The 19,207-nt window shown below is 35.4% G+C and overlaps 1 protein-coding gene across 2 annotated transcripts in view; it reads left to right on the forward strand.

Moving 5' to 3' along the window:
• The first annotated feature begins 1,032 nt into the window (after positions 1-1,032).
• Positions 1,033-19,207, forward strand: part of LOC141480580 (fatty acid-binding protein, muscle-like) — a 70,614-nt gene continuing 52,439 nt past the window's right edge. The window contains exon 1 of one of the 2 annotated variants that reach the window (XM_074170763.1): positions 1,033-1,200. The gene's annotated coding sequence lies outside the window, so the exon portion shown is untranslated. Of the gene's footprint in view, positions 1,201-7,936; positions 8,001-19,207 lie in introns of those variants that run through there. The other variant, XM_074170761.1, reaches the window with a different exon arrangement.

Raw genomic sequence — 19,207 nt, forward strand, 5'->3', positions numbered from 1 at the left:
AAGTTACGGGCCCTCGAAGTTACAAAATGAAAAATGTTTTTCTTTGATAACTTTTCAAGTGAATATTTTTCAATATTTTTCAACAAATTAAGGTTACTTGGACAATTTTATGAATAAAAGTACTCGTGTGGAAAGTCGATCGGAGCAACGAGTCTTGATAAAAATGTAGTTTCACTCGACGACATTAAACCCGCTCGTCCACCATTATTTGAAATGAATAATGGATGATTTTGAATATTCACTTGAAAAGTTATCAAAGAAAAACATTTTTCATTTTGTAACTTCGAGGGCCCGTTACTTGGTAACGAAGGATTTTAGGAAAAAAAGTTATATGAATTACTGGTGATATTTTGACCCCATCTATACATTCCCGAGAGGAAAAGAGGAAGTCCAGGGACACCCTGTATATGGTATATGTTTTATTGTCGCTCATTGTTTTTTGTCGTTTTATACTCTAAAATTAACCCCTTTTAAACTTTAAATTCACCCCTTTTAGGCTACTCTTAGTTGCACTTTGTAATTCAGTACATTATTTGATTTTATTTTAATTATAATCTAACATTGTAATTCATACTTTGAATGGGCTTGCCTGTAAATGAATAAATAAATAAATAAATTATTTTTATTCGTTAGAAACTCTTCGACACGATTTAAAACGTTTTATTTTATTCATAAAGTATGCAAAAATATTGCATCTTATCTAGTTTTGAGCTATGTTTGAATTTGCAAGTCTTTTATTTAGCTCCTCGATAACTTATTTTCAAATCGATTGCAAAATTAGAACCAAATAGACGAAGAGCGACAGTTACGTAGTCATAGTTCCCACGACTCTGCCATTCACACGGAGATTCAGCTGAGTAACAGATATTCCAGGAATCCCTTATCTCGACATGCAATTAGCATTCAGTTAACATTATATTAATTATCATTCTGTTTGTAGCTCTCGCAAGAGACAGTCATCTCTAGTTTGTAAAATAAATTCTTTTTAAAAAGTTATTTTCTCGTTCCAATCATTCAATTGGCGCAGTCGGTAGGATTTGTGCAGCGTGAAAACGAACTTTTTGCGTCGTGGAGTTTCAACCCCTTCAGCACAAATTCAACAAGAATCCTTCGAGGACCATCCAGAACGAGCGGACAAGGAGACGACAGAGCCCCAGGGAAGCTGCAAGGAATCAACGGAGAAGGAACTGGAACTTACAAGTAGGTGCCAAATATTTCCTTCTTGCCTTCACGAACCCTCTGTATAAGGACTTCGGCGAAGATATATAGTATCGTTCATTGCGAACAAATTGTTGTCTATTCGAGACGAGTAATTTTAAGTAACTATTTATTGAGAAAAACAATTATTTATTTATGAGTGGAATTGAAGATATTTTATCACGATTGAATAGTTTATCATTTCAAGAAAGTTCAGCAAATAATACTGAACATTTTGATAATACTTTTCAACCTACAATCGTTCCACCAGTTCCGCCCCAACCAACTCAAATAAATTGAAACCTTTTCAAATCTAGAATTAACAATTTAAAAACTTTTGATGGTGATAGCAATACATTGAACAAATTTATCAGTAGATGCGATGCTATAGTTAACGCGTACAATGTGTTTAATGATGCTTCACTTAATGAACACGTTCTTGAATGTATTCAAGAAAAATTGACAGGTGAAGCCGAGTATATGGTTGGTAACAGAACCGAACTTAATACTTGGGACGCCTTAAAATCTGCTCTGAAACAATGTTTTTTAGATGGGACAGATTTGGACTGTTTAGTTCGAGAATTAACTAGAAGTCGACCCCATAGAGGAGAAGACCTAATGACTTTTGGTAGTAGAATTCAATTAACCAAAAGTAATGTAGTTCAAAGAGTCAGTAACAACCCAGACTTAACTCCAGAAGAAAAACTTTACCAAACAACTCACTACGATAAAGTAGCCCTCAGTACTTTCATTGCTGGTTGTCCTGGTATTTTAAGAAATAATATGCATCTCAAAAAGCCGGCCTCTCTGGAAGATGCTATGGCATACGTAAACGAGTTCGAAAATTTTGAAAAAATGTATGGTTCGTTAAACGATTATAAACCACAGTTCAATACTTTCGGTAGACAATCCATCATGCCAAACGTCAACCAAAATGGCCCTAGATTCATACAAGCTCAAAGACAAAATTTTCAAAACGAAAATTTCTCTAACCCAAATTATTTTTCAAAAAATGAACAACACTTTTTCAATCCACAATTCTCAACTAGACCTAATTGGCCAAGCCAACCTATTAATATCCAACCCAGACAAATACCACCGCAAAGATACCCTACAAATCGAGAAGTTTTCGGACCTCAGAATGTTTTTAAACCAAAAAATATTCCACCTTATCAATTACCGAAACCGGAACCCATGTCCACAACATCAAGAAACCCAACAAAAATGTCTCAAAGACCTTTTTCTCAACAAAACAACACTTTTAGGAAACCTAATAATTACCGAAACCTTCAAAAAATATTTACCGCGATTCAAAAACAAAATTTTATATCTAATGAATACGATGAATTTCCCCAATATAATGACACAGATCAACAATTTTATGATAATCCGAGCCTCAGTGAAGAAGCATACTCTTCAGAAAATGCTGTTTATTTAGAAAACGAACCAAATTTTCAGAATGAATACTTAAGCGACATAGATTGCGATGAAACTAGAAATTTTCATTTAACAACCCAATTCGAAAATCATACTTAGCTGAAATCAATGCATTTTGTAACAATGCATTACCTTATGTCGAAGTTAGTCACAAAAATGAAATTATTAAACTACTAAACGATATTGGAAGTTCAAGATCGATTATTAAACCATCTATTATTGAAAAATTATTCCCAAACAAAATTTATCACTCAAATACTATTATCAAAACGGCTTTAGGAAGTCAGAAAGTAAAAGGTACCAAGCCTCGATACCTGCTTTTCCAGATTTCAACACAAACTATGAAATTACTTTTATTTTATTTTATTTCCACGATTTGACGGAGTTTTAGGATTATCAGACTTGATAAATATGCACCTGAATATAGACCTTGTAAATAAGAGACTGATAGGAAATCATGTTGAAATTCTTTTCAAGTTCAGACAGTCTACAGATACGAGTTTTTCTTTCTCTGTCAACCCAGAAGAAACAGTACTTAAATATCTGCCTGTCACAGTTCCTGAAGGTGAAATTCTTACCCTTGAGGGAACACTTAATGTTCTTTTCATTCCGCAAATATTGACAACTTCAAAAAATGGTTACGCCCTTATGGAAGTACAAAACCCCACCGATAGAACAATATCAGTGGAATTGATACAACCGCTTCCTGTAGAGAACTTTCAATCCTCTACCTTCGAAATGTATCCTTACGAAACTTTCGAAAATACAGGGACGGAGTCACCTAAATTGGCAACCGAAATTAATATCGCTGATTTGATACGTACAGACCACATGAACAAGGAAGAAACAAATGCTGTACTGAAACTCTGTAAAGAATTTTCATATATATTTTTGAAACCTGGAGATGAATTAACATTCACCTCTAAGGTCAAACACGAAATCAAGACCACAGACGAAATACCCATACATACCAGACCATACAGGTATCCATACGTTCATAAGAGCGAAGTTCAGCGTCAAATAAAAGACATGCTTGAAAAAATATAATACGACTAAGCTGTAGTCCCTGGTCTTCCCCGGTCTGGATAGTTCCAAAAAAATGGATGCTTCCGGGAAGCCAAAATGGCGTGTGGTAGTCGATTATCGAAAACTTAATGATAAAACCATTAGTGATCGTTACCCACTCCCAAACATAAACGACATTTTAGATAAACTGGGACGAGCTCAGTACTTTAGCACCCTTGATTTGGCAAGCATATGGCCGAAAATTCAATCCAAAAAACGGCTTTTAATGTAAAGCACGGACACTACGAGTACTTGAGACTTCCGTTTGGCCTTAAGAACGGTCCATCAAGTCTTCAGCGCGTATTAGACGAGGTTCTGAAAGACCTACAGAATAAGGTATGCATGATTTACATGGACGACATAATTATTTTCAGCACTGGACTCCAGGAACATATTCAAAACTTAAAATTGGTCTTCTCTAAATTACGAGAGGCACAATTTAAGATCCAACTGGATAAATCGGAGTTTCTCAGAAAAGAGGTAGAATTTTTGGGTCATGTTGTTATGCCCGAAGGCATAAAACCAAACCCAAAGAAAATCAGAGCTGTTCAAAATTTTCCAATCCCTAAAACACAACGGGAAATAAAGTCATTCCTAGGACTATTGGGATACTATCGAAAATTTATAAACAACTTTGCAAAACTAATAAAACCTCTCACAAGTTGTCTTGAAAAGAACGCAAAAGTTGAACACACTGAAGAATTTATCGAATGTTTCAATACTTGTAAATCAGTATTGACTTCAGAACCGGTTCTCGCATACCCCGGTTTTGAAAAACCCTTCGAAGTCACAACTGATGCTTCAAATTAGGCCCTTGGCGCCATTTTGTCACAAAATGGACACCCAATTTGTTACGCCTCTCGAACACTTGACCCACCTGAAATTAATTACTCAACTATCGAAAAAGAACTTTCGATTGTATGGAGTTGCAAATATTTCAGACCATACCTTTTCGGCAGAAAGTTTACAATTTATTCAGACCACAAACCCTTTCAGTGGCTTTTCTCGCTGAAGGAGCCTAATTCAAGACTTGTGCGATGGCGTTTGAAATTAGAGGAGTTCGACTATGTAGTAAAATATAAGAAAGGAAAGTGTAACCAAGCAGCGGATGCTCTTTCCAGAAATCCTCATACAAATGACTTCAATGCCATCGAAACACTTTCAGTTCAAAATAATCCTGGAGACATGAACGAACTTATCGACATCTATTTGAATAACGATAATATTCCAGTCTTAGACAACGACGTTCTCAAAGAAGTCCTGGAAGCGCATGAACCGCAAAAACAAATTAACATATTATCTGATATTCAAATTTTTGGTTTAGTATATTATTTCTCTAATTACAATGTGTTAAAACAACGATAAAAATAAAATAAATACAACAATAAAAATTGATTGGCGCTCCGGGGCGACTTCATTGATTCCAGTGGCGCATTTGCTTTTTCAGCTGCAGGAAAACCCGGAAAAACCTGCAGCACCACATCATCTGAAGATCTTGATTTAACAATGTCCTCTCTCTCATAAAACAAAATGTAGGGTGTCTCCAGAGGCTTCAATAAATTCAATGCATCGCCAGAACACTTCGTGACACGACTATCGTCAAACTTAAACCAGTCCGTTTCTTCTTTGACCAAGGCGTAATAATGACCACATTCAACGCCAGAACCACAGTGAACAATGACTGCATGAATATTATAACAGTGGTCTGCTAGGTTGAAATGTTCATCTATTTCGAACCTTCCAAAGAGTTTCTTGCTTCCGTTAGAGGTTGAGTCTTGTTTGAAAATCATTAGTGTTATTATTAGATTGACTGGTGCCTCAGCTATACTTGTTTCCTTATAACAGTCAGTTAGTTTGGCGCATGTTTGACAATACAGTCGATCATCACCTGTTAAAAATTCCATTTTCAGATGATTTAACAATAAGCTTTGCACGGACTGGTAATTAGTCGTATTAGGAAAAGCTAGATGAAGTTCCAGAAATTCACATAAGTTTTCAGTACTTCTTGAACATTTACCACAAAGTAAACAAGTGAGGATTTTTCCAGCAAAAGATTTACAAACACAAGACGAGATGGGTTGTACGGAATCATTCAGTCCAGAGCGGCTGGGAGTATTGATTTTGCTATTGTTTTGCTCACGAAGAGTATTCAACAAGAACCCCAAGAATTCGGAACAATCCTCTTGTTGTCCTAACGAGTATCTAGTGGACTTCAAAGACTCCAGGAAATCGGTTGGAGAGAAAGATGATACCTTCTTACGAAACTGCAGCTGCATGAACAGTTGTTTGAGTTTGATGAATAAGCAGGAAACATTCCCGTTCTCGTTCATCATTAAAACTTCGTTCTTGAAATTCTTCGTCATGAACAACACTTGTAAAATGCTATTCATGTAACAAGTGTTTCCTTAATTATCCAATCCAATTTTCTTCTCTAGATTTTCAGGACAACTATCTACTGATTCGTAAGGAAGAATTCACAGAATCTCCATAAGAACCATTTCTCAAGCTGCGATCGATCCTTCCAAGTGAAAAAGGGTTTCGTAGAGGGTCGATTCGGCTCTTGCTTTAAGAAGCGCTTCCACTGAAATGGTACCAATTTTACGAGGAATGCAACTCATTTTTTGGGGCCAAGAATGACCTGAGTCCACTGACCGCACTGAAAAAGAAGAAGGTGGATCAATCACTTGTGAATTAACCTTGATAGGAGACTGATGAATATCCACATATTTTGGCTTGTTTCGAAGAGGTTTCAGTTCCGTACTGAAATTAGGGCAATGCATGATCTCATCAAAATTATGTGAAGGAGAAATAGTTCCAAGTACTGAAGCAGCATTGCCACGTTGAATAGCAATACTAATTCTTTCTATCAAAAAAGAGGTAGAACGGTGATCTTTCGTTGCTTGGCCTATTCTCCTTCCGAGTTCATGAACGAATAACAGAGACTCCGGGCCATAAACACCAAAAGTTTCAACCGCTACTGGATGAAACAGATAGTTGTTTCCAAGATTTTGGTATTTTTTCCTTTTCAATTTCTCGCCAGACAATGCTGCAGCTCCAGCAGACTTGGAACTTTCGGCTAGATGGGAAGCCGCGACCGTGTCAACGCAAGTAAAGTCCCATACCACAGGTTTACCGTATTTCCATGGTATGAGAGACATGCCATCTGGTCGTTTGCCATCATCTCGACTGGTACCTAAGGGTTCCAGAATTGCAAGAACATCCGCTGACAACACAGCTCGTTTCAATATGTCGTTCACTTGGTGATGTCGAGATATACGCCCTGCACTTCTCCTGCAACTCAAACCATGTGTACCTTTCTCATCAACTATACTACCGCAAACACAAGTATGAGAAACACAAATAGATGAACCCATCAAATTGTTCCCCCAAAATTAAATGAAATCGAAAAAACATCGGATTCACAAACCGTTCACACTTCTCTCGAAGACCCTGTCTTTCAAATTCCCATTTCAGAAAGACCAGTCAATACATATAAAAATCAAATAATTGTAGCTATTGGTAATATAGAAAAACTTATATGTGGAATAGAAAAGGTATTCGAGAATTTGCTGTCTTATGTTGGTTGCCATACCCTCTAAAAATCTGAGCGAGAATATTGTTAAACTCATTAAAGAATATATCGATCCAAAACAAACATTTGCTTTCCATTTTAAAAACCCAGCAGCCTCACAAATGTTCAATACAATAATCCAAAATTCACGGCCATTCACACGGAGATTCAGTTGAGTAAGAGATATTCCAGGAATCCCTTCTCTCGACATGCAGTCAGCATCTAGTTAACATTATATTAATTATCATTCTGTTTGTAGCTCTCGTGAGAGACAGTCGTCTCTAGTTTGTTAAATGAATTCTTTTTAAAAAGTTATTTTCTCGTTCCAATCATTTAATTCGAATGGAAACGTGGAACAATTTCAATAAAAAATTCAAAGCGTTTCATAATATTCTATATTACTACAAAACACCTATTTAATTTTCTATGAAAATTGTTTTACTATCGAGCGGTTTATATTTTGAGTAGTGTTTGTAGTGTATAAAATGTCAAACGCTGCGGGTAATTTTGGATGCGCAGTAGTCCTAAAAAAAATACAAACATCAAAGGTTTCGACAAGAGTGACGCTACTGGTTGTAACTATGTTGTGGTGGGGTGGCTTTGGCAAACATGACATGCATTTTATCTTCACTAACTAGGACACTAGACACTAGTTAGTGGTTTTATGAGTATGCAAAGGGGTGTTACGTGTCTGTCGCCTCCGACATTAAACTATTTCCTGGAACTTAAAGTAAGTATTTTTACCTTCTAATGCTTTCTGAGAGTTTTAAGCGATGCAAACTTGACATGTAAAGGCTTTGGCTTATTTAGTTTTTGGTTTTCGTTCCGCAAATAAGCCGATGTGAAACCGGCAAATTTTGTCGGCATTCCGGATCTTTTATAATGTTTCAAGAAACTGAATGTGCTTTTAACATACCTATATTTTAATTTTTTAGTGAAATTCATTATTGCTAGTTCGACGCGTATTGTCAGACAGTGTGGAAGTTTTATCTAAATTTTAACTTAATTTAAAAAAAATAAGATCTGGTTGAGGTACAATAATGTTTGTTCTATCTGAATAATATTTGACAAGTGAAAATAGCCATACGGTTCAGGTACTAACACTTAAACAAATTTGGGTTTTGATGTGAATCCCCGTCTAGCACGAAACACGGGCATTTTGGGTACTTCCCAGGAAGCAGCGACATCTATGAGACATGAGTATTGGCTGTTAAACGTGGGTAAAAGCAAAATAACTAATTTCAAAAAATTCGGAGATGGTCAGTGGCTCCCAATTAGTTTCATTGCGTGGTTTTGCATGATGATTCAAAATTTGATTTGTTCACAGATTGATTTGCAAGATGATCAATTAGATAATTTGGAGGATTTTTATAAATCAAAAAAGTTCTCAATACGATTCTTTTGTATACCGGGTTATCGAAATTAAAGTGGATGTATGAGGATCTAATGATGAAAGATATAATGGAGAGGAAAGGGCTTTACATGTATGAGACAAAAAATGAAAAGTTCTTTTTGCTTTTTTTTAATATATGATAGTAAATGTCTTGCCCATTGCATATGCTAAAGAAAGTGATATATTGGAGGTACTCTGACCTGTAAACTTATGCCAAACTTTCTTGATAACATGATTTATTAAACATGTTGAAGAATAATAAAAATATGGTTTCAAATTACAAAATATTTTATAACTGAGAATAATAGATTTGAATACATGGAAGTTTTTTCATTATCAGCTTTATTGGGTCGGTCGGTAGCCAGGCGGTTCGACGTGGGTGCTTCGTTCACTCAGTGAAACGGCTGATGAGTTTGTCCATGGTTCAAGCCGCAGGCTAAACGATCTATTTTCACTTGTCTTCGTCCAACTCGTGTTAGGAATCATACGTTAAAAGGTAAGACCTCGTTAGTCCTTAGCTCGCACACGTTTCGACTTTTGAGGGTTGTCGTTCGTAGGGACGCGATAGCTGGTTAACGAAAAAACATATTATATTTTATTTCATGGAGATGAAAAATAACAGTCATATGATAATCTGTAATTTTTTTTCTATAAATTTCATAAGTGAGGTTACATCTCAAAAGTTTGCAAATGTGTTTTTTTCTACAAAATTCAAATGGAACTACTAAAATTTGGTCACAAGTGTGAAAAACTACATTAAAAACCGATCCATTTTTCAAAAGGTTCAGTATAACATAATTTGGAGAAACAAGTACCTGTACATAGTTTCGTTCAACTTCATAAAAAGTTTATCTAGTTTTATTGGAAAATTTTTGTCTTTCCAACTACCTAATTAATATTAATGTGTATTATTTTCAGACTAAAAATCGTTTTAAAAATACTTACGTGGACATTTTACGAAGTTGTCTCATACAGGGTCAAAAGCAACTGAACATTTTTATGATTTGAGTAAATTTCGATAGCTCTATTCAGATTTTGTTGAAGAAAGAGAAACATTTAAAATGGTGCTACTTCAGAGAAAATAAGTCTGGAATAAAGCGGTGATAAAAACTGAGATGTTTCATGTAAGTTGCCTTGGCAAAGACAAAAATCACAATTATCTTAGGCATTGCATTTAGAAAAAGATTTTCCAGTATCTTCTGGTACTGTCAGGTGATTTTTTTTTCAAAAAATGTAAAATGTCACGGTCAGAGATATCTGTGTTAAAACTATTTTCCAGGTTTTTTGGCCGAGGTCTGTAGGTTTTGATGTTTGACGATTCGTATACTACATTACATTATTTTTAATACTAGACATTATTAAAGGAGATGAGGTAACGGTCGAAGTGCTCGAGTTATTCTCAACTCAGAAACTATAGTGCCCCCCATGCCCCCTCCCGGGTTGAGTGCCCAGAGTTGAAATTTTCTCCACACGGTTAATGTGTGCAGAACATCCCATCTCGTCCAACCACCCCCGCTTCTCCGGAGCGGTCCTCAACTTACTGATGGGCACTTCAGCAATATTGACATCTGACCTTCTTTGGTCGGAAGTCAGCCTCTAGGTGCTTTTACTTTCTGATCTGTTGAATTATTTTATCATGACTTTCCTAACTGAATTATTGCATGGGGTCCACAAAAACTAACCGGTGAATCTGAATCTGAAAATGTGATTAATTTAAAGTCTGGTTGAGAAATTTCTATACTTACCGAAGCCACCTGACGACGACTCTTGGAGGTGGTTTTTGGTTCTGATTCGTTGGCCTCCTGTGTTTGTCCCTCTTTCGGAATCTGGGGTCATCCCTGTTTAGTGCGTTTTGTAGGTCGCTTAGCGCTGGGTTGTCCAACCACTGCCCTGAACGTTTCCTGTTGTCGTCAGACGTGACGATCCGATCCAAAAAAAGGATTGTTTTGATTGCGCAAAAGCAAAGAACAAACCTGTCAATCGTTCAAATCGTGGGGCACCAATTTTTCGAACTTTAAACCACCAAAAAAAAACCGGTCAATCTGTATCTGTAGACCAGGAAGGGTGAGTGTAAGCCCACAGCACTTAGGCCACATGTGACCCAATGTACATCCTCCTGAGGAGTTGTCCTCCTAGGTCATCGTCCATCCTGTCCTTTCCAGGAAGATGGACAGGTCACTGGGAGACATCTCCTTTATATCGGCAGGAGTAGGCCAAGACTCGCCGAACACACACTGTCTTATTGACGATAACTCCGGGCACTCGCACAGGATATGCCTGACAGTCTCATCTTCTTGTTCACACATCCTGCATAGAGGTGTGTTCACCAGCCCCATATTATGGAGGTGTTTCCTTAGTTGACAGTGGCCAGTCAGAAATCCTACTGTTAGATTAGACTTTTCCCCTGGTCATTGCCAAATATTTCTTTGGTGCCAGCTTCCCAGGGTCGCCCAAGGTGATCCTGGCAAGATTACACCCTTTGATTCCATCCCATCTCTTTAAGGATTGAGCATGGGTGTAACATTTGACTAGTTCCGCAATTGTCGAAGTCATCAGGCCGTAGGTGCCACTGGATCATTAAATTTTTAGCCCAGCCGCTTCCTTGACTAAAGAATCGGCAATGCGATTACCTTTACTCCAGTCGTGCCCTTCAACCCACCTCAGGATAATGTTATTATCTACCGAGGCTTTGGCTAAATCTTCGTGCCAGAAATTCCTTTTCTGGTTATTTCTTTTGTGGCGATTGAGATACTAGCCAGTTATGTTTGGATCACGCTGGTATTTCTTCCCATTCCATACTTAATTCTTAGGCTTAGTGATTTGGAATACACTCCACACCCTGAGCCTTCTTTGGTTTTTGAACCGTCTGTATAAATCCGTATTGCATTTGTATCATCTGACTCTATGTTCTGCTTAATTTGTATTTTGTAGGGTTTATTAAACACAATTATGGGATTAATTGCATCGCATGTTGCCTGCAGCAGAGGTTGCGCAGTAAGCGCTTCCCGCCATAAGTCCAGCCTCAATTGACCCATTTCTACTTCGAGGTTTACACCAGTCGTGCGCAATCCTACCATGGCTATTAACGCAACCTCCTTAACGTACAGATCCAGAGGGGTCAGACCCGTGATTAATTCCATTGCCGCGGTTGGTGTTGTTCTCATGGCTCCTGTGATGTTTGAACAAGCCAGTCGCTGTATTTGATATAATTTCTGGATGGCCGTTGCTTGTAGAACTTTCGGCTCCATACGTTAACATAGGTCTTATTATTGCAGTGTAGATCCAGGTGACCACACAGGGGTGAAAGACCCCATGCGCGTCTCACTGTCTTCCGACATTGCTCATAAGCCACGTATGCTCTACTCTGTAGATGAGAGTTCCATGTTAGCTTCCTGTCGAGAATAGTACCAAGGTATTTTACCTCTTCAGAGAAGTTTAGTTTGCTTTTGAAGATTTCGGGAGGTTTTAAGCCCGTTAAACTTCTTTTCCTGGTGAAAGGGACCATCTCAGTCTTCTTGGGATTGATCGACAGTGAGTGTTCCTTACACCATGTTGCTATTAATTTGAGCCCATCCTGCGCTCTATCGCACAGTGTGTTTACAAATTTGCCGGTCTACAAGATAACTATGTCATCTGCGTATGCAATTGTGTAGAATCCATTTTTGTTAAGGTGATTAATTAGGGTATCCAGAACTATGTTCCAGAGAAGGGGTGATGAAACCCCTTCCTGTGGACATCCCCTCATGACCAGTCCTTTCACTGTGATGTCTACTACATTAATACTTATTGCTCTACTAGAGAGCATCTTGAGTATCCATTCTCCTACTACCAGGGGTACATTCCTGTAGTTGCTGGATGGTAATTTTGGATGTGTAATTTTGGTCATATATAACGATAAGTATCAATTAAGTCGGAAAAATTCTTGCTCACAGAGAGCTAGCTATCTTGGCGTGCGCTGCATATACCGTTGGAGTGACATGAAGATAATTAGTCTGATTCACATGTACTTTTTTTGCTTATTTTTGTTAAATTTTACAGACTGGTCCAAAAATTACAAGCAAGGTGTCGTTTGATTCGTATTTTTACCTGGAAAGTTTAAGGAAAGGTACGAAAAGGCGCTGAAAAAATTACAAAAGTTCTAAACAATTTAGTGGAAAAAATTGGGCTTTAGTTTTTTTTGCATATCTCGAAAAATTTTCAAAATTTTGGGAATTTGAAAAAATCTGAAAAGATCAATAAATTTGCGTAAAAAAAGTCACGACTGCTGAAATTGTATCTCAATTATTTATATTTTTTTCAGAGCCCTGAAAATAGAGCCAAAAACGGGTAGTCTGGCTTCCGCGCGCATTCCGTCACTCTGACATAAAAACAAAAAAATATTTAAACATATTAAACACGAATATTAAGGAATGAAAAAATGTAATGTTGGGATATATCAATAAACAATAATCCGCAGTCAAAAAATTGTTGTCTCAATTTTAACATTAATTACGCATTTGTTAATTTATAACTTTTTTTGAATTGAAATTTAATATAAAAACCCCTACAGTTATTGAACTAAAACTCTGGCATTTTTTTCCTATGCAGAAGTTATTCCTAATAAGCTAAAAAATAGATTACAGTTACTTGAATAAAAAAATGTATTTTCTACTTTTTTTTTATTCTATTTATAATTCTTATTGTTTCAATGTCTCATGGTTGAAAACTACTTAATATATTTTTTTAATTGTTTGCTGCTATTGTTAATACATTTATTATAAACGAATACATTGTTTATAAGCAATCGAAAATTTTTTGTTTACATTATGTTCATTGAAAAAAAATCATGATTTTTAGAAAAAAATGCGTTTGTTAATTAACAATGGTTTTTTGTGACAAAATATTAAAATTAACGAACCTTTTTTTTTAATCATAAATTATATTGTTCTTCAAAGTTTTGAAATTTTTTTTTACTCTTTTTTTAATTGTTTATTTAAACAAAAATTGTTATTAACAAATACGTCTTTTTTTTAATACTTCATTCTGTAATAAAAGTAGCTGTGTTTTTTTTTTTAATTTTTTCAATTTTTTATAAAAATTCTAATATTGTGATACCTTGATACTTGTCTTTTTCATCCGCTCCTCCGCTTTTATAATCATAATAACTTTTTAACTATTGCAGATATGACAAATATGACAGATATGACAATATCACTTACTACAGTTGGCATATTTTTTTATTTAAGTACTGTATTTTTGAAGTAAAAATTAAGTTTCGTGACAGGCCATTTTAAACAAATAGTTACAATATTTTTTCATTAACTCAAAACTTCAGATTTCCAACTTCAAAACTTATGAAATTCAATACAATTTTTGAACTCTTATTTTCCCCCTTGGGGGTGGAAATTCCTGATTCCCTTTCTTGATGCTCATTTACGCTATACAAAGGACCTACCTGCATATTTCAAGATTCTACGTTCAGTAACTTCGGCTGTACGCTAATATTGTAACGTTACCTTACTCTTTTCTGAACTCAGAGCAATATAACGATACAAATGCCACGACTAGCAGGTGATACGGAGGCAAGAGCGTTGTTCGTTTCTTATATTCCTTATAGAAGCTCAATACTGGGTGCTGAAAAGGGTTACCAAAACCAAGTCCTTAATCGGACGTCATCTACAGAATTTTCTAGAAATAGGGAACCCCTTTCAACACTCGTCACTGTAGATTAACGTTGCTACACAGGGATATGAAACACTTCCATACTACCAATAAAACAAGAAAAAAAACGGTGTAAAAATTTAATGAATAAAAAAAATGGGATTGACTATTTTATAAATGAACCAGGTTGTCGGTGGTTAAAAATGAGTTTTTTATTCAATGATAACCTTGATCAGAATTTACCAAAGGTTTAATGCATTAAACTTTACAATATCACATGGAAATCCTATTCTTTGAAACCATCAATGTAACTCAAAACCGATGACTGGTAATGTCCCACTCCGACTTCTCTGATCCAGGTGATCCAAGATTCCGGCAGTCACCGGTAGATCTCCAGACACTCTCCCAACTCTCATATAGTGGTGCTTCTATCTCAACCACTTGTGGTCTCGTAGTCCCAATAGTTTTTGTAATTTATTACGCCTCACTTTTGCCTGAATGTTAGGTTCAGTTTTTTATGTATCAGTTTCACTTTTAATTTTACTTTTTTGTTTCAGTTTCAGTTTTAATTATTTACGATTCTGCTTCGGTTTTTTATGTTTCTGTTTCCCTTTCACTTGGCAGAACTAGAATAAAAAAAGTATTGTAAAAAAAATTTTTTATTGATTCTACGGTTAGCTTCAATTCACAACTTCATGATATTATTCACATCCCCATTCAATTTACAACCCATAATTACCTTTTTAGTTGGAATCCAGTTATATGGATGACTATCAAAATTTTATAATTATTTTGTCATCACTAGACGTTCTCACTAAGAAAGCGAAGCACAGAAAGACCGTTTCACGATTTCATTCTATCTTGTAGTAAATCCGGCACGGTTTTACTTTTTTTATTATACAGTGTCACACATAAAGTCCATATCAAATGGGATTTATTTTTGTTCATCTCTTCAAGCAACTTTTGATATCTCCATTAGGTTGTGCTTTAAAAATGATGTCAAATGACATGCATATGACCGATCAAGTGATTTTTCTTCCCTGTCCAATTTGATATTTTTTCCAAAAAATGTTCAGAAAAGCAGTTAAAACTCGAAATTTCGAAAATCGGTAAAGAGAAAAGATGATTGTTCTTTCATTTTTTACCCATATACCAATTTTCAGCTCTCTAGTACAAATTTAGTTTTTTTACAGTTTTTCGAAAATTTGACATTTGCCGATTTCTCAAATTTAGCCAAACCTCAACAAAGTTAGTGATTTATGCCTAACTTATCTTTCCAACGCTTTTTTATTACCAATTGCAATTCTAAATACAACTTATTTCGCAAAAATTTAAAACACCAGAAAAAATTATGCCAAAAATTATGCAAAGTTGATACAGTTTTTAAAAACAGATAAATATTTCACTTTATTTCTACTTTTTGCGAAATAGCTTGATACATAATTAAAAAACAATATCAATGAAAAGTCAATAATTTATTCTTTACTGCACTTTTCAAACAGTTAAACTTGGATTTACTATAGTCTATTTCAAAAGAGTGTAGAGTAATAAATCATGAAGTGTCATAAAATTTGCCTGAATTTCGTTGTCGTCCATGGGCGTAGGCAAATCTTAGGATTATTAAACTTAATAATTAAAGTAAATAAAAAATTACAGACATAGATAATAATAAAAGGCCATTTTTGGGAAGTAATTTGGTCTAAAACTAAGTACCTACATGTATTTAGGTAAGTAAAATTTCTTAAAAAAAGATTAAGATTAATTTTAGTGGTTCTTGTAAACTTATTTAATATGCAATTTGGGTTCATATACTTGAGCATGATTTCTCAAAAAAGGGTTAACACTTAGTTCCGAGGTGCCATGTCATTATAATAATCCCTTTTTGACCCTGCCCACCAATCATGCAATACCTATTAAACCCAGGTAATTAAGAAAAAGGGTTTAAATATATTGTAATGGTGTCTTAAACATTCGAGTTATAATAGTAATTGTTACTACACCAATTAAACGTACAGTGATATTGTGATATAGAAATAGTGAAAAAGTTATAAAATGGGGACATTTACTCCAAAGAAAAGAAGTGTAAAAAATTCTCCGCTATCTGTTTGCGAAAAAGTTATAATTTTAAATGTATATGATTGCATAAAACACGATCACCCTAGTTTGTCTGTGCAAGAAAGTGTTGAGCGATGTGCCCGAATGACTGGAATTGGACAGTCCACGATTTTTAAATTATTGCGAGAAAGAAAGATATCAGGCCAGGTAAGTCCATGCAAGAGAAAATCAGGAAGACCAATAAAAATCTTAGATGAAGACACCAAATGTGACATTCGAAGAAAAGTTCATTCGTTTTATTTTAAAAAGGAAATACCCACTCTTGAAAAAATATTTATCGAGATAAGCCAAGATAACGATATTCCTTTGATATCCAGAAAACTTTTATGGAAAACTTTAAAAAGTATGAATTTTGCCTGGGAAAAGCACAATCGAAAGGCACCATTACTGGAAAGTGATGAAATTGTTTGCTGGAGACGAAAATATTTGACAACTATAAAGCAGTACCGCAGAGAGCAAAAGAAAATTTTTTATCTTGATGAGACGTGGATAAACGAAGGTTATATAGTCAAAAAAATGTGGCAAGATAAAAATATAACAAGTTCTCGCCAAGCTTTCATAGAAGGCCTTTCGACGGGTATTAAAGTGCCTTCGGGAAAAGGGAAGAGGCTTATAATTGCTCACATTGGAAGCGAAGACGGATTTTTAAAAGAAGGTTTGTTAAGCTTTGAGTCGTGCCGGACGGGAGATTATCATGAGGACATGAATTCGGATGTCTTCGAAGACTACTTCGGGGAAATGTTAAAATTTCTTTCAGCTGATTCGGTCGTGGTTATGGATAATGCAAGCTACCATTCAAGGCGCTTAGAGAAGGTACCAACTTCAGCTTGGAGAAAGCAAGAAATTATTAACTGGCTGTCAAATAAAGGTATTCAGTTTGAGACGAATTCAGTAAAGAAGGAACTACTAGCCATAGTAAAACAACATGAATCTCGCTTCATGAAATATGCCGTAGAAGATGTAGCACAAAAGTATAAAGTAACTGTGCTGCGCCTACCGCCATATCATTGCGAATTAAATCCTATAGAACTTATATGGGCACAAGTTAAAGGATATGTTGCAAGGCACAATACCACATTTAAAATGAAAGATGTCAAGGTATTGTTTGATCAAGCCATTATGGAAATCACATCAGAAAACTGGCAAAAAGCAATCCAGCATGTTTTAAAAGAGGAAGATAAAATGTGGGAACTGGACAACTTGGTCGATCAGGTGGTTGACCCTATAATTATAACACCAGGGGATGATGACAGTTCTTCGGATGAAGACTATACTGATGTAGAATAATTTAATTGAATTGTAAATATACTGTAGCGGGATAAGCAATCTGGACAGAGACCAGTGTATCAGTGACAGTGACACTTTTGCTTAGGTTAGGGTTTAGAATTAAGGGTAGTCTGAATAATTATTTTCTCGGAAGGTTCTCGAAAATTGTACCTAGTAATCTCTAGAACATTCAATTAGGGTATAAATAGAGTGTTGTTAAACGTTAAGGGAAGTTCACAGTTTTAGTATTGTTCAAGTGTCAAATTGTAATAACGTATCCAGTAAAGTTCTTGTCGTTTTTGTGAATAAATTGATTTAAAGTCCCCACAAGTGTTTCAATACGTAAAGTTCGTTCGTGTGTGTTTGTGAGTATTTCCCGATTTCGGTTCGTATATATTTTATTGTTACATTTTATATTTTTTTAATAACACTGTTCTGCTGTATTAAATTTTTATTTCCTTTAATATAATTTTTATGAATGCATATTCTTTTGGCAATTATCCCACTAGCGCGCCTCTGGCTCAGTATTTATCCGTCGATAACAATGGACAAATCCCTTAAAACAGGGTGATACCTACCTGCTCTTTATGAAACGACATAATTTTGCAATGCGGACTAGGGAAGTGACAGAATTTATTGACGGATCACCCTGTAGCGCTTTTGAATACTTAATGAGATTTTATTACTCTACATTCTTTTGAAATAGACTATAATTACGAAAAATTACAACGAAATTAAACTAAGGGTACTGTGGAAACAATTGAACTGAACTGAATAAGCAAAATATTTTATTGTCATATGACATTTGTTGAATAACTCAAAATATTGTTTATCAGTTTTATATTTAAAATAGTTTATTCGTTGTCTAGTGTGTTGTTAAAAATGCTGAATCTTCAAGAGAAAATTGAAATCGTTTTAATATGCGGCGAGAATACCGGTCACCTACAAGTAACTGATATTTTCAATACCAGACATCCTGCAAGAAATATTCATCAGTCAACAGTTAGTAGGATAATAGCTAAGTTTAAATCTACTGACTCGGTTGAGAGTAATTTTAGAAAAGCACATCAGCCTTCTAGATATACTGAAAAAGTGGAATTTGAAATATGTTTGGATGTCGTAGAACATAAAAAACAAGTATTCAAGATATTGCAGATAGAACAGATGTTAACCGAGAGAGTGTACGACGTATTTTGCACAAAAATAAATTTACGCCTTATAAACCGAAATTTATCAATACATTAAAAGAAAGGGACTTCGATATGCGCTTGCATTTTTCATTTTGGTTTCAAGGGGAAAAAGAAGAAAATTATCATTTTCCTTACCAAATTTTATGGACAGTTGAAGCGACCTTCTCTTCAAATGGCGTTGTGAGCTCGCAAAACTGCAGGTGGCGGGCAAAAAAAAACCCACATTTCGTAATCGAATGTCGAGATCAATATTCGTTTAAAACGAATGTGTGGTGTGGCATATTAAACGATCAAATTATAGGACCATACTTTTTTAGACATAATTTAAATTCT

This window comes from Leptinotarsa decemlineata, unplaced genomic scaffold (genome assembly GCF_025532065.1).
Source record: "Leptinotarsa decemlineata unplaced genomic scaffold, Ldec_3_MD MMD2_P_RNA_scaffold_9, whole genome shotgun sequence".
Taxonomy (NCBI): domain Eukaryota; kingdom Metazoa; phylum Arthropoda; class Insecta; order Coleoptera; family Chrysomelidae; genus Leptinotarsa; species Leptinotarsa decemlineata.